At 36.9% G+C, this 16,141-nt stretch overlaps 1 long non-coding RNA gene across 1 annotated transcript; it reads left to right on the top strand.

The window, feature by feature from the left end:
• The first annotated feature begins 986 nt into the window (after positions 1-986).
• LOC148772303 (uncharacterized) lies at positions 987-4,161 on the top strand. The gene is made up of 2 exons (XR_016030082.1): positions 987-1,307; positions 4,027-4,161. It is a non-coding gene; the product is annotated as an uncharacterized LOC148772303 (long non-coding RNA).
• Positions 4,162-16,141: the final 11,980 nt, after the last annotated feature.

Below are 16,141 nucleotides of genomic sequence, written 5' to 3' on the forward strand. Positions count from 1 at the left end.
AACAAGCAAGAGCAAGAAAGCAATTAAACACGAAGATTAATCGGAGAAAGCAAGCCTAGGATTTTATTCTCCCCCATATGTGATATTAATTCCCCAATTCCTTCAATTATGCAAGTTATTAAATCGGATTACAAACACGAGATGCTAAATTAATCCTACGCAATATATTCTACAACACAACATGAAGCACAAATCTCAATAATCGCTACCTAAGAGATTAACTATATTCATATGTTAATGCCGCAAATGCTCTTCTACCCAAGTTGTAACATCCCGCATTTTCATAAGCATTTATATATGATTATATTGAATATATAGTAAAAACGAATATAAGTGCATTTCATGAATCGAGTAGCAATTTATACGTTCTCTATGTGTTTATGTGATTTAGATACATTATAGTATTTTTAAAAGTAGACATTATTATTAATTGAGTAGTTGATTCTAATTATGTGATTTAATGAATTAAGTGACCATCTATGTAAGTCATGCTAATTGGGATTGTATATGTGCATATATAGTTTATGCTAATATATAATATATGATGTGGACTTAATTATGTATGTCATATTATGTGAGTGTGTATGTTGATCATATGATATATTATATGTGTAGGATTTATTTATGTGTGTATATATATGTATGTATGTTCTATGTGCATATTTATTTGATGTGACATACATGACATTGGATCTCTCTCTCTCTCTCTCTCTCTCTCTCTCTCTCTCTCTCTCTCTCTCTCTCTCTCGGTTTGAGCATAGGAAATGCCACACCATTTATCTTTTATTATTATATGTGTTGTGTGTGCATGTGCTTTGTGTTTTGTGAAATTGCCGTGTGTATAAATTGGGTGTGTTGGATTTGTGGTTGGTTTCCAAGTGTCCATGTCTTCCTAATTGCTATCTGCACCCCATTGTTTCAAATATTTGAAGCAAGTCCATCTACTCTCCTATAAATAGCCTCTTCATCTTCACCATTTTCAGCACACAAACACCAGCCAAAATATCTCATTCTCTCCCCTCCATCTCGTCCAAACACTCCCCAAATGGAAGAATTCATCTTCCACTTCAAAACCTTCAAGATTATTTATAAATGTCCCTATTTTTCTCTTCTAAAATCCTCTCAAAATGCCTCTCTCTCTCCCTAAATTCCAGATTCCCCAAGTACACTCAAAGAAACCACCATATAATCTCTCAAAACTCAGCTCCAAAACTCTCCAATGACAACCATGGCAAGCCCAAAGATTTCCATGCAAAAACTCCATGGATTCTTGGTTTCTTCTCTTCCTTAGCCTTTGATTTTCATGGGTAAGGACCTCTTGGTCTTTACTGAAATAATAATATAATTAATATGAATTATATGTGTCGTAATGAATTCTATGTTTGTGGTTTTAATTTTGGGCTTTAGAAGATAAAGTTCTTGATGAGCACTAATTGAATTTCAGTTTCGTAGCATCTGCTTGTATTGCATGTCTCATTGGGTAATCCCTAAGATAAAATTATGCAATTTCATGGTAGTCTAGATCTTTTGGTTAGCTTCATGTTGATATAAATTACGCATAAATTGGATTTATATTGAGTAAGTTATGAAGTTATGAACCATTTTCTGAAACTGCACAGTATCCGAGTCATTTATGAATTATGTGTTTAACATGACTTTATACTAATTTGACTTGCTTGATTTAATTGTATATGATTATAAACTTGTTAAACGTCTTCTCTGCAAAATTTCACAGTGTTTGGTTGAAGGTATGAATTATTTGGTAATTTTAAAGTTGATTGCTCTGTTCTGGAAATTTGACTGTGTGACTGCACTAAATTAATTATTTCTGCTAAAAGGTTAAGTTTCTTGCTAAACTGTTTTAAAAAAGTAGAATATACTTATAGATGAACATCGTGTGAAATTTTCAGGTGTTTTGGATATAGGTACTAAGAGATATGAATTTTCAAAGTTGAAATACCAAAACTGTCCGATTTTCTAAAATAAATTATTTTGAACTAGAAAGTATGTTTAGAAGTATGGTTTTAAATTCTTGATCCTTAGTTAACAGAAGAATTTAAATTATATTAAGATAATAAAATATAATAAGTTGAATTTAATTATAGTTATGGTCATGAATTATTCATTTAAGTCATTATGTGTGTTTCGATTGATTTGGTATGTTGCTTTGAGAATCATTATGTGTGTGCCGTATGTGTGTAAGTATTGGAAACGATTGAGATTAATTGGGGACTTATTGGTTAATTACATTCGTTAATGCTAAATAGTATATACTATATGTCATTCTTTATATATATGTTCAATATACGAATATATATAGTAATATATCCTAGCCTGCGTGGTCGTAGGAATAATTCCCGATCCATGGCTTATATATATATACTATCTCTATAGCAACCTACATGGTTGTCGAGTAAAAACTCCGATCCATGGTTTATGTAAATATAAAATATACTATTATAAATATATGTGGGGGTGTGTACAACTATATGTGTGTGTGGATGAACAATAATCTTTACGTGATTCGTATTTATTGTGCTACGCTTGATTGGATATCATTGCCGTGTGTGTGTGTGTACAGTCGTGTATATATTTGTGCCATATGTGTGATTTAATTGGTCTATGTGATAGTATGTGGTTAGTAAATCTTTGTGTTATTTTATTATGACATATATTTGTGTGTTATTTGTGGTGATTAAACGGTAATAGCATTTTGGTCTTAGCATTCATGTTCATGCATAGCACATATTTTTGAAAGTTTGGAAAATTAATGGAATGCTTGAGTGAATAAACGGGATACGGTGGGCCGGTATCCAGATATTGTTAAAGAGTGGTTTGATCCCACTAAAGAAACGGGCTCGTAACAGTTTATTGGCCAAGTATGGAAATTAATTTTTCACGGATCCGGTAACTGAAAATGGATTTGTTTTTTTTACGATTTTTAGGGAAAACGAAAATGTGTTTTACACGATTTTTATGGTAAACGAGAAAGGGATTTTTTCATGATTTTATGGTAAACGAAAACGAGTTTTTAAACTATTTATTTATGGTCTCAAGTATATCACGTATTCTCTTGAAAGTTTGAGAAATTAACGAAATACTTGGCAGAATAAACATCAGATACGGTGGGCTGGTATCCAATAAAAGTTCAAAAGGAGTGGTTTGTTCCACAATAGAAACGGGCTCGAAACGCTTTATAGTTTATAGCTAGGCACAAAAGTTAGTGCTTAGTGAATAAATGGGATACGGTGGGCCGGTATCCAACTAGGATGAAATACGTGGTTTAAACAGAACGGGCTCGAAACGCTTTATAGTTTATTGCTTGAGTACATAAATTAATTTTCCACGAATCTGCTAAAGTTAAAAAAAAAAATCATTTTTCCATGCATTGCATTCACATGCATTTTTGTTATTTTGCATAATAAAGTGAATTATGTGGGTATAGTGTGCTTTTATGACCTATGTGTAATAATGTGTTTTTGTGACCCGTGTGTTGTCGTATATTATCTGATTTTTAGATTGTTACGTTGGGATTCTGATAAGGATCCTGTTGCATTGCATTTATATGCGTAAAGTGGTAAATTGATACTAAAGGGACTTTATGTCCGCGAGTAATATGAGGATTTTATATCCGTATAATATGAAAGAGGATTGTGTGTCCAATATACCAAGATTGAGGTAAACAATATTATATGTTTATACGTAGAGCTATATGTTCGACTATATTTTATGATAATATTCATGCTTCGTGGTTTTTAATTTTGAAGAATAGAAGTACTGTATTTGTATGTGATGTTATGTGTTTCACTTATATGATCGAATGTCTTGGTCTAAACGAATAAATTGAATATAGAGGACATAGTTGAAGCTTTAGGATTATCCCTACACGAAAGAACATAGAGACGAGGACTTTAGGGCTCCTATAGGACGTGAGTGACACGTTGAGAGAGGCGTGAGTATCGTGAGGCCAATGTTCTTACTGAGCCAGTGGTTGGGCTCACCTTTATGCGAATTTCCCCTTTTCAGGTTCTCGAAGTAATCAGAGTGCGCAACGGAGCGGAGTTCGAGGAATCACGAACCTTGAGGCCTTGCACGTCTTACCCGGATTTCGTAAAAGATCCATGTTTTCACTTTCGTCTATAAAAAGGTCTTATGTAAAAATGGAGATTTTTATTTTACACTAATTTAGGAATCCAGTCTATTAAACGGGGGTATTTAAATCAAGTTTATTTTCCTTCCGCTGTCTTACAAGTTTTCTTTTCAAACCCCGATGATGTTTAGGTAATACTCTTTATGTAAATCGTAACTTTGATTTGTGGGTTGTATTTTAAGTAAAGGGAAATACTTTTAAATTTTAAATTGGGTTTCTCAAGGTTCAAATTGATCCGGAATTTTTAAAGTCGACTAAAATATTTCTTCTTTAACTACAATTCATGGAGGGTGTTACACAAGTTCTAATTACTAACCCGATCTTCCGATTTATGCGATTAACAATAACAGAAAACAAGTAGACGAAACAAGTAGAAGAAATAATCCGGAATTAAAACTTGCATAAAATAATGGAAAAGGGTTCATAAATCCCACATAGGGTTCAAAATAAAATCCTAGAAATACAAGGTTTAGCTACTCACGATTCAAGTAAAAACGAAATTATGATAATTTATGAAAGATAAAACTATGCTTGGACTCTTCGAATTCTTCGTCTTCGTTATTGCTTCTTTGCTCTTGAAATTGCGTAAAAAAAAAGGGACCCTTAATTGTGTGTTTGAGATGGCTTTTATAAGGTGGGAAAAATTGGGGAAAAGACAGTTTCCTTGTAACTTTTGGAAGTTTCTTTACTGCGCAGTATTTCCTTCTCGGACGTTTGACTTCTCCAATTTTGTTCACCTTTTCTTCTAAATTGTAGTTTTGACTTACAACTTATTTAATTCTTCAATTTGTGCCTAAAACACAATAAACCAAAACATTAAGCACCAATTATCAATAAAATATACCAAAAGCTCAAATTAAAAGATATGATTAAGTTTCAAAATATACACTTAACACCTGCCACATAATCATCTACATAATTTGGCGACGCCCTTGTTGCCTTGTACGTCTCAATTATATTACAAAACTGCCGCGAGTGTTACATGGCCTCCGTGTCGTCTTGTATTTACGCAGTCCCTTCCATTTAATAAAGTTTTCTGCGTTCAATTGCACACCTCGTCGTTGGCACTAACTATCAAAACGTTTTACAACTTTGTTTTTTTTACATTTAAACTAATTTTATTTCTCCATTTAGTGACGATCACCAATCCTTAAACTGTTACTTTATTATTAATGTGAAATCTAAATATTAGTATACAAACAACTTATGAATTATTAGACAGTAAAATTAAATTTGAAATTAAGAATAATTTATATAATATAATATCGTAAAGTTAAATGTCAGTAAATCAGATGGCGCAGCAGAAGCGTGGTGGGCCCGGCCATAACCCACAGGTCCACGCATCGAAACCATGGTCTGATATTGGAGTGGCTTCTCGTCGATTCAATTTTTTTGTTTTGCATTCATGATTATTTAAATAATAATGGTAAGTGTAACTTTTTTCCTACATGAGGATATAACTCAAATGGTAGAGCACTCGCTTTGCATGCGAGAGGCATGGGGTTTGATCCCTTGCATCTCCACCTATAAATAATTCTTTATTTTCAACATTAATTAATATTTTTTTAATGATCTAAAATTGCGATTCAGATTTTGAACCCCATCATCTTAACTGTTAAGCCACACAACCACCATGTTGAAGGCGTCTCTAATCTCCTTCACCTTCGCCCCGTCTTCCATCGCTCAGCCGTCTCCTTCTACCCACTGTTGGGTATCTACATGCATATGCAACGGAAGTTTAAAAATTTTCTATCGTGCTATTTTTATGAACGACAAATTCATGAATATAGGCGTAATCAATTAGCATGCTTAGATCATGTTTTGAAATTAAATTGAAAAATATACAACATGCGAATAATATAATCAAAAAAAAATTAATTCATATTTAAATAAGAATATTTGATTACTTACTCGATGAACGTAATGCTGGGAATCGGGCACGTGTACGCAGCAAAAACGAATTTTTTGAAATGAAATAAACGATTTAATTCACATAATCACGTGCTCTATTCGTATTAAACAATTAATTGCGTACCTTAGCGCTTCGAGCAAAAATTAAAATCAACATGCGTACAATCAATTCGATAATAAATCACATAACATGCTCGCAGTAAATCATGAATTTCATATAAAAAAATTAAATATAGCAATTCACGAAAATCATACTGCGAATATAAACATATAATTTAATCTAATTAAATTAATACCTAATAAAAATCGGATTCGAAAAAAACCTCTTGAAGCGTGAGGCAAACACTCGGATCGATGCAAACCGCCCCGGAAACCAATCCGTGCAGTCGGGAGAAGCAACAACGGAGAAGTAGCGGCGGACGCTCTCAACGACGGCGGCGCGTGAGATCCACGTGCGTTCTTCGGGCGGCGCGTGGGGGCGCGTGCGGCGGTGCTTCGGCGACGGCTTCTTGGCAAGTCAACTCTTTGGTCTTCCTCCTCTCGGATTTCACCTCGTATACCGAAATCTACTAACTACATGGCACTAGACACGCACAAGTCAGAATAGACAGAAGAAAAAGGCAAAGAAAAGATACTAGCAATAGTATAATCGGCACGTGAGGTCGATTTCGGTGATGGTGGCGGCGACGGAGCGGGAGGATCGGCCGAGGTTGTGAGAGAGAGCGGTTAGGGTTTTCTATTATGTTTAGTGTTTTATGTGCAAGACCTATAACCATGTATTTATAGTGTCTTGTATAAAAGCCCTAACGGGCTTAAGTTGGACCGGGCCCAACAGCTTAAGTTCGTTAGTTCTTTACTCGCTCGTTTCTCACAACTCAATGATCGGAATATTATAACGATTACATTTTCGGAATAATTGAAACGTCCTCGTCATTACGAGTGCCCATTCTCGATTTCCAACTTCTAAAAATGGAAACCCTGATTCAGTGGACCTTCTAAATTTGGAAACTTCCCAATTTAGAAAGTTCACTAAGATGTTCGCCTATTCTTTTCCTTTTCTTATTTTCATTCATAATTCCAAATTACGAATGTTGGACTCTGTTAAGTGTATATTTTTACACTTAATTGCACCTTTTAATTGGAGCTTTTGGTGTGTTTTAACGATAATTGGTGCTTAAAATGTTGATTATTTGTATTTTAGGTACAAATTGAAGAATTGGAAACTTATGGGGTAAAAACTGCAATTTTGGAAAAAAAGTGGGCCCAAAGTAAAAAAAATCAAAACTTCGAAGAATTGGATCTGGGACGGCCGTCCGAGTTTCAGCATTAATTTTGGCACGGGCGTCCGAGTTCCCGAAGACGCGCAGTGAAGGAAGTTTAATTACATAAGGAAACCGCCCTCTATTATTTTTACACCCTATATAAGGCCAAGCCAAACACACAATTGGAATCTTATCTTTTTACACGCAATCTAAGAGCAAGATAATGGAGCAACGAAGACGAAGACTTGACGAATCTTCATCATAGTTCTCCCTTTACTTTTATTCATAACTTTCATGATTTTTCGTATTTTTATTATGCTTTTCGTAGAGAACATGAGTAGCTAAGTTTTTAATCTAGGATTTTGTTGGAACCCTATGTGGTGATTCGAACCTATTTTTCTAATATTATGCAAGTTTAAATTCTTTGATTATTTCTTCTATTTGATCTTATTTAGCGCATGAACGTAGCTAATTTATGTTGCTATATGTTATTGATTGACAGGTCGTTTTAATAATTAGAACAAGGATAGAAGAGCCTTCGAGTAGTTTTCACCGGATGAGTGTGTTAATTGCATGTATTATCGTAGACATATAGATAATACCTTAGGTAGCCGTTTTCAAGACTTGTTATTTAATGCTTTATTCATAATTGGTTTTCATAGACATATAGTGAATCGTTTATGAATAATAGACCCATAACACACGCGACAGCGGGTTATGACTAATTGAGTGTCTCGGGTTAATAATCGGGAATCGTAACTTGCATGATAGAGGATTAATTGGTGATGAATTATCGCATAGGGGGAAGATAAAATCCTAGATCCGTTTTTATTGATATATTCTCGTGTTTATTTTCTTTCATAATTAGATTTATTATTTAGTTGATTGAATTTGACAACCTTGCTTATGCTGAATAAAAATCATAATTGTTAGAATTTGGTACTTAGGATTAGATAATTTGAGTATTCCCTGTGGGATCGACATCCGACTCTCACGAGTCCACTTTTACTACTTGTTTGCGAGACGTGCACTTGCGTGTTAGGTATTTAGCCCAACTAGTTTTTGGCACCGTTGCCGGGGAATACGGCTAAATTATTTATTTATCCTAATATTAAATTTGAGCGATTTTTCTTACTCCAGCCGTTTTATTTATTTTATTTAATTATTTATTTGCTTATTTTATTTTTATTATTTTGTTTTAGGTTCTTTTTATGCGAAGAGGACACGACACGAACTTGCTACCTCTCGATCCCGAAATTGAGCGAACGTTTAGGCAAGCCAGGAGAAATCAACGGTTAGCTCAAAACGCTCCCGCAACGATGGAAGAAGAGATTAATCGTGGGGGAGATGACCAAGGGCGCCTACCGAATGCGGCGGGAGAAATCGTCAATGAGCAAGAGCAACGCCAGCTAATTAATCCACCACCTCGTCAACGAGCATTGCATGAGTACACCGTTCCAACACTCAATGGGTTTCAATCAAGCATCCAGCAACCCCCCATTGAAGCCAACAATTTCGAAATTCGAGCGAGACTCCTCATTATGCTCCAAAACAATGGGTTATTCAGCGGATTGGCTCATGAAGATCCACATCTCCACTTGGTCAACTTTCTCGAAACGTGTGATTCGCACAAGATGAACGGAGTTTCACCCGAAGCACTGCAACTCCGCGTGTTCAAGCACTCCTTAGAAGGAGCAGCCCGAGAATGGTTACAAACTCGCGAACCGCACTCCATCTCGTCTTGGTCCCAGCTAGCACAACTTTTCATGAACACATACAACTCCCCAACAAAAACTAAGAGAATCCGGAGAGAAATACAAAACTTCATACAAGAAGCCGGTGAAGCATTATTCGAGACGTGGGAGCGGTTCAAGCAGTTAATAAGGAGGTGCCCGAATCACGGACTTCAAGAGTGGCGCCAACTGCAAATATTTTACGATGGATTGCAAGACAACTCGAGGACCGTGCTCGACTTTGCAGCTGGAGGAATGTTCATGAGTTTGACCTACGATGAAGCATACAAACTTTTGGAGCGAATCGCTAGAAATAAATACATGCGGGCATCGGATCGGTCAAATAGCAGAGCCATTAAAACGGGAGGAATTTTGGAGTTAGACGCGGTCACTGCAATCACGGCCCAGTTAGAGAAGCTATCAAAGCAAGTAGCGGCTTTGCAGACTCAGCAAGTCCATGCAGTCCAAGCTCCCGACCAATGCGTAGAAGAAACAGAGTCTCTAAATTATGTGCATGACATCAACCGACAACAGAGGAACCCGTACTCCAACACTTATAACCCGGGATGGAAATATCACCCTAACTTTGGGTGGGGAGGAAATCAGCAAGGACAAAGGCAAGCACCACCTCAAGGTCAACCTCCTAATTATTCACGGCCAACTCCTGGATTCCAAAATTCGCCTCAAGATCCACCTCAAGGTTGAGACCTCGCAAATATCTTGGCCCAATTTATGACGTCCACCCAAGCATCCATCCGAAATTTGGAAACACAGATGGGTCAATTTGCAACCCAACTAAACGCGAGGCCAGCCGGTACGTTACCGTCAAATACATAGGATCCTCGAAAGGGCGTCAACGAGCAATGCAAGGCCGTAAGCTTGAGAAATGGGAGACAATTGGAAGAAGTTACAAAGGAGGCAACAAGCAAGGATGGAGGGGAGCAACAAGAAAAAGAAGTTGAGACTCTGACAGATCCACCAGGTGAAAAAAGGGTCGTTGCGCCTAAGCCGACCCCACAGGTACCTTATCATCAACGCCAGATAAAGGCGAAGAATGAGTCGTATTACAAAAGCTTTCTTGAGCAATTGAATGAATTACATATTAATATTCTTTTTACTCGAGCACTTGAACTAATGCCTCATTGGGTAAAATTTTTGAAAGACATGGTATCGAAGAAACGGAAATCCGGTGACCATGAGATGATAGTCTTAACCGAACAATATAGTGCCATTCTTACTCGCCCAATTCCACCAAAGCTTGGAGACCCGGGTAAGTTTACGATTCCAGTCGCTATCGGAGGTAAGTTCTTTGCAAAATCTCTAATAGATTTAGGAGCGAGCATTAATCTCATGACTTTCTCAGTTTTTCAAAGTTTGGGATTAGGACATATAAAATTGGTATATGTGCTTTACAGTTAGCCGATAGATCACTCATATACGCAAAGGGAATAGTAGAGGATGTGTTAGTTAAAGTAGATAAATTCATCTTTCCTGCAGATTTTGTAGTTCTTGATATGGAAGAAGATAAAGAAATTCCTTTGATTTTGGGAAGAAATTTTTTGAGAACGGGTAGAACTATAATTGATGTGTATAATGGAATTTTATCTATGTCTTTGGGGGATGAAACGATTAAATTTGATGTTTACCGTACAATGAAGCACCCTCAAGAGGGTGACGAGTGTTTTTCTTTTGATGTGTTAGATCAATTAAATTTTGATTTTATTGAACCTTTAATTGCGGATCCGCTGGAAGCATCTTTGATTGTAGGAACATCAGTTGAGGAAGAAGCAGTGACGGAACAATTATGTTGGATGGATTCGGCAAAGCCGCTGTCAAGACCACGCTTTGAAAGTTTGGAAACGGAGCTCCCGTTATCTGTCACTTTTAAGCCTACGGTGATTGTACCTCCGAAACTTGAGCTTAAAGTTTTACCGTCTCATTTAAAATATATGTATCTTGGAGCTCATGATACCTTACATGTTATTATTTCTTCATCTTTGACAGGTCTGCAGGAAAAGAGACTTTTGGATGTTGCGAGAGCACAAGCTAGCACTTGGATGGACTATTTCCGACATCAAGGGCGTAAGTCCAACTTTTTGCATGCACAAGATCATATTGGAGGAGAGCCATAAATCTTCAGTGGAACAGCAGAGGCGATTGAACCCCATCATGAAGGAAGTTGTGAAGAAAGAAATTATCAAGTGGTTAGACGCAGGCATTATATTTCTGATAGTGCGTGGGTTAGTCCGGTACAATGTGTACCTAAGAAAGGGGGGATGAGTGTTATAAAAACGAAAAAAATGAATTAATCCCTTCTAGGATAGTAACGGGTTGGCGAATTTGCATGGATTATAGAAAATTGAATAAAGCCACTCGAAAAAACCACTTTCCCTTGCCCTTTATTGATCAAATGCTTGATAGGCTAGCTTGTCAAGACTTTTATTTTTTTTTAGATGGGTATTCCGGTTATAACCAAATCGCCATAGCTACCGAGGATCAAGACAAAACCACTTTTACTTGTCCTTTTGGTAATTTTGCCTTTAGACGTATGCCTTTTGGTTTGTGCAATGCTCCTGCTACTTTTCAACGTTATATGATGGCAATTTTTACAGACATGGTTGAATGTGGTCTTGAAATTTTTATGGACGATTTTTCTGTTTTCGGTGATACATATGACACTTGTCTCCAAATACTGGCTAAGGTTCTCTGCAGGTGTGAAGAGACAAATTTGGTGCTCAACTGGGAAAAGTGTCACTCTATGGTTCAAGAAGGGATTGTGCTAGGACACAAGGTGTCAAGGAAAGGGTTAGAAGTCGATCGAGCAAAAATCGAGACAATCGACAAATTACCGCCACCAATTTCCGTAAAGGGGATTCGAAGTTTTTTGGGACATGCGGGATTCTATAGGCGGTTCATCAAGGATTTTTCTAAGGTTGCCAAACCATTGTGCAATTTGTTGGAGAAGGACGTCAAATTTGACTTCAATGACGAATGCCTCAAAGCCTTCGACGACTTGAAAACAAGGTTAATAACTGCTCCTATTATTGTTGTGCCTGATTGGAATGAACCCTTTGAACTTATGTGTGATGCCAGTGATTATGCGGTAGGTGCCGTGTTGGGTCGAAGAAAGAATAAATTTTTTCATTCAATTTACTATGCTAGTAAAACTCTAAACGAGGGGCAATTAAACTATACCACCACTGAAAAAGAGTTGCTGGCAGTTGTTTTTGCATTTGAAAAATTTAGATCATATCTTATAGGCGCAAAAGTCATTGTCTTTACGGATCACTCGGCTTTAAAATATTTGAAATAAAAAAAGAAGCAAAACCTAGACTCATTAGGTGGGTCTTACTGTTGCAAGAGTTTGATTTGGAAATTCGTGACCGTAAGGGTAGCGAAAACCAAGTAGCCGATCATTTATCTAGGCTAGAAACGGAATTAAAAGATCCAATTTGCATTAATGAAAACAATCCGGATGAACAATTGCATGTTATTGATAATCAAGAAGTACCATGGTATGCGGATTTTGTGAATTATTTAGTTAGCCATGTACTTCCACCTGAGCTCACTTTTCATCAACAAAAACAATTTTTATACGATGTGAATTTCTACTTTTGGGAAGAACCCTTTTTGTTTAGACAATGCAGAGATTTAGTCATTCGAAGATGTGTACCGAAAAGCGAGCAAGGAGATATACTTTTTCATTGCCATGGCTCGGACTATGCGGGGTATTATGGAGGTGAGCGCACGGCGAGAAAAGTACTTCAATCAGGTTTCTTTTGGCCAACTCTGTTTAAAGATTGGTGTAATTTCGTTTCAAGTTGTGATAGATGCCAACGAGTTGGTAATATTTCTAGGAGGCACGAACTCCCATTAAATACAATGATCGAAGTAGAGCCCTTCGATGTATGGGGAATAGATTTTATGGGGCCTTTTGTACCATCATTCAACAACGTATACATTTTAGTGGCCGTCGATTATGTATCTAAATGGGTTGAGGCGGCCGCCTTTCCTATTAATGATTCTGCAGTGGTTTATGTTTTCTTGAAAAGACAGATTTTCACTCGCTTTGGAACACCACGAGCCATTATTAGTGATGGAGGCACTCACTTTTGCAATAAACAATTCGAAGCACTCTTGGCCAAATATGGTGTAAAGCACAAGGTCGCATTAGCCTACCACCCTCAGACGAACGGGCAAGCCGAGGTCACGAATCGTGAAATCAAAAACATTCTCGAAAAAGTTGTGAGTCCTACCCGGAAGGATTGGTCAAGAAAATTAGACGATGCACTTTGGGCATATCGTACAGCTTACAAAACTCCACTTGGGATGACACCGTTTCGATTGATTTATGGCAAGGCGTGTCATCTACCGGTTGAATTGGAGCATAATGCGTATTGGGTAATTAAGTAGCTGAATTTCGATCTTGAAGCAAGCAAGGAGAAACGAATGATGCAACTCAACGAGCTCGATGAATTGAGATTGAATGCTTATGAAAGCAATCGTGTATACAAGGAAAAAACCAAGCGTTGGCACGATAACAAGATATTGCATCGAGAATTTCAAAAGGGGCAACTGGTACTCCTCTACAACTCCCGTCTAAAGTTGTTTCCGGGAAAACTCAAGTCAAGATGGTCCGGACCGTTTACTATACTCGAAGTATTTCCGCACGGCGCAGTCGAGTTATTGGATCCCGAAACCGAAAAATCTTTCTAAGTCAATGGGTAATGCCTCAAGCATTACCGGGGAGGGGACTTCAATCGCCAAGTGACTTCGGTCACGTTAGCTTGAACAAAGAAGCAGACAAAGTCCGGCTGAAGACTGTAAACTTAGCGCTTCTCGGGAGGCAACCCGAGATTTCATTGGCCGATCCTTTTGGTATTTCTTTCCTTCTTTCTATTCTTCCATTTTTCTAACTATTACGTGTCTAGTGCCACGTATCTAGTAGATCGAAGTATACGAGGTGAAATCCGAGAGGAGGAAGATCTAGGATCGAAGAATCGAGGAGCATCGACCGAGCCGAAGCCACATGCGCCTCCACGCGCCGCCCGAAGACAGCGTGTGAACCACACGCGCCGCCGCAGCTCGGATCATCGCCGCTGCTGCATCGCTGTTGCTGCCTTGGATTGCACAGATTGGTTTCCGTGGCAATCTAGCTTTGCTTAGTGTGCTTACTTCACGCTTCAAGAGGTAAAACTTTGAATCCAATGTCGATAGATTCGGTTCTATTTAAATTGAATACATATGATCGTTCTAGTATGAAACTTGTATGATTTTATGTGACTACATGAAATTGGTTTTATTATTGCGAGCATGATTATTTTATTTAAAAGCGAGCATGCTAATTGATTTAATTTCGGTTAAGTAATTAAACATGTATGTTGTTTTTAATTTCGCAGGAAGCGCAAAGGTACGCAATTAATTGATTTCAATTATTGGGTATGAATTTGTGTGTTTTAAATTTGTTTAAATCGCATAAAATTTTTGTTTTCCGCTACGTACACGTGTCCGATTCCCAACAACGCCAACACATTTTTCAAATTTCTACTTTTGGAAACTTCTATTTCAGTGGTGCCTGCCAATTGGGAAACTTTCAAATTTAAAAAGTTCACTTGAAATCGTTAAATTTCCTCTTATTCTTCTATTTCATAATTAACTATTACGAATTGTAGATTCAATCATATTGAACTTCGCTTTAGATAGGATCATCTAATTAATCTTATTTCACCATATTAAGGAATCCTCTCCACAATAACAGTGACCCTCAATAGTTCAGGTGTAAGCTAGATGTGAGCCCACAACTCTTTCTGATTCGAATAAGTATTTATTCGATTACTTACTCGTCCCAATTGTCCCGATTAAGATTAAAACATATTTTAGTGTTCATCGCCAATCATATCAGTTAATGGCCAGTGAATCATGATTGACGTCCAGCAACTACGTGTCATGATTCCCTAGATACAATTTAAGTGTCAATAAGTTCTATATGTACACATAATAAAATGGGACAATCGATAAATCTTGCCAATAATATAATTTCGTTAATAAAAAAAAATAGATTGCTTCCATGTAAATATGGAAATACCACAATCACAAATTGGTTTCTTCGTCACCTACTCTAAAATCCACAGATTATCCTACAAAATAAACACAATCTCCGGCCAAAACGCGACTGTTTTGCTCTCGTCAATCATCACTCCCTTCATCCCTTCTCTCATCCATCCCCCGCTTACCTTCGCAATTTGAATCGAAATTTCTACTCATCTCATTTGTTTCAATATGTCCTAACTGCAACTGCATTTTCTCATTATTTGCTTCTTAAATGTGGTTTATTAGGACCGAAGGAATGGCTCAAAGAGCATGTGAAGAAGACCTCCAAATTTCTCTTAGCTTTGGTTGATGGCTCCCACAGCATACTTCAATCTGCCTATCTCATACTAAGTAACTTTTTTCGCTTTTTTCCTTTTGATTATTTTGAAAATAGTTATTCGTTCAGAAGTTAGTACTTAATTTATATTTAATACAACAGATACATCTAATAATGTGAATATAGTGTGAATATGAATGTGAATGCAATTTTCTTTTGTGACGTAGTGAAGAAAAGTGAGACCGAGTTTGGCGAATATAACTTGGATGAAGTTCAAAAGTGGTTAGATTCCTAAATAACTATTACGAATTGTAGATTCAATCATATTGAACTCCGATTTAGCTAGGATCAACTAATTAATCTTATTTCACCATATTAAGGAATCCTCTCCACAAGAATTGTGACCCTTAATGGTTTAGGCGTAAGCTAGATGTGGCCCCACAACTTTTTCTGATTCGAATAACTATTTATTCGATTACTTACTCGTCCCAATTGTTCTGATTAAAATTAAAACATATTTTAATCTTCATCGCCAATCATATCTGTTAATGCCCAGTGAATCATATTTGACGTCTAGCAAATTACGTGTCATGATTCCCTAGATACAAATTAAGTGTCAATAAGTTCTATATGTACACATAATAAAATTGGACAATAGATAAATCTTGCCAATAATATAATTTCAGTAATCACAAAAATAGATTACTTCCATGTAAAT

This window comes from Erythranthe guttata, chromosome 2 (assembly GCF_056151865.1).
Source record: "Erythranthe guttata isolate IM_541 chromosome 2, IM_541, whole genome shotgun sequence".
NCBI lineage: Eukaryota > Viridiplantae > Streptophyta > Magnoliopsida > Lamiales > Phrymaceae > Erythranthe > Erythranthe guttata.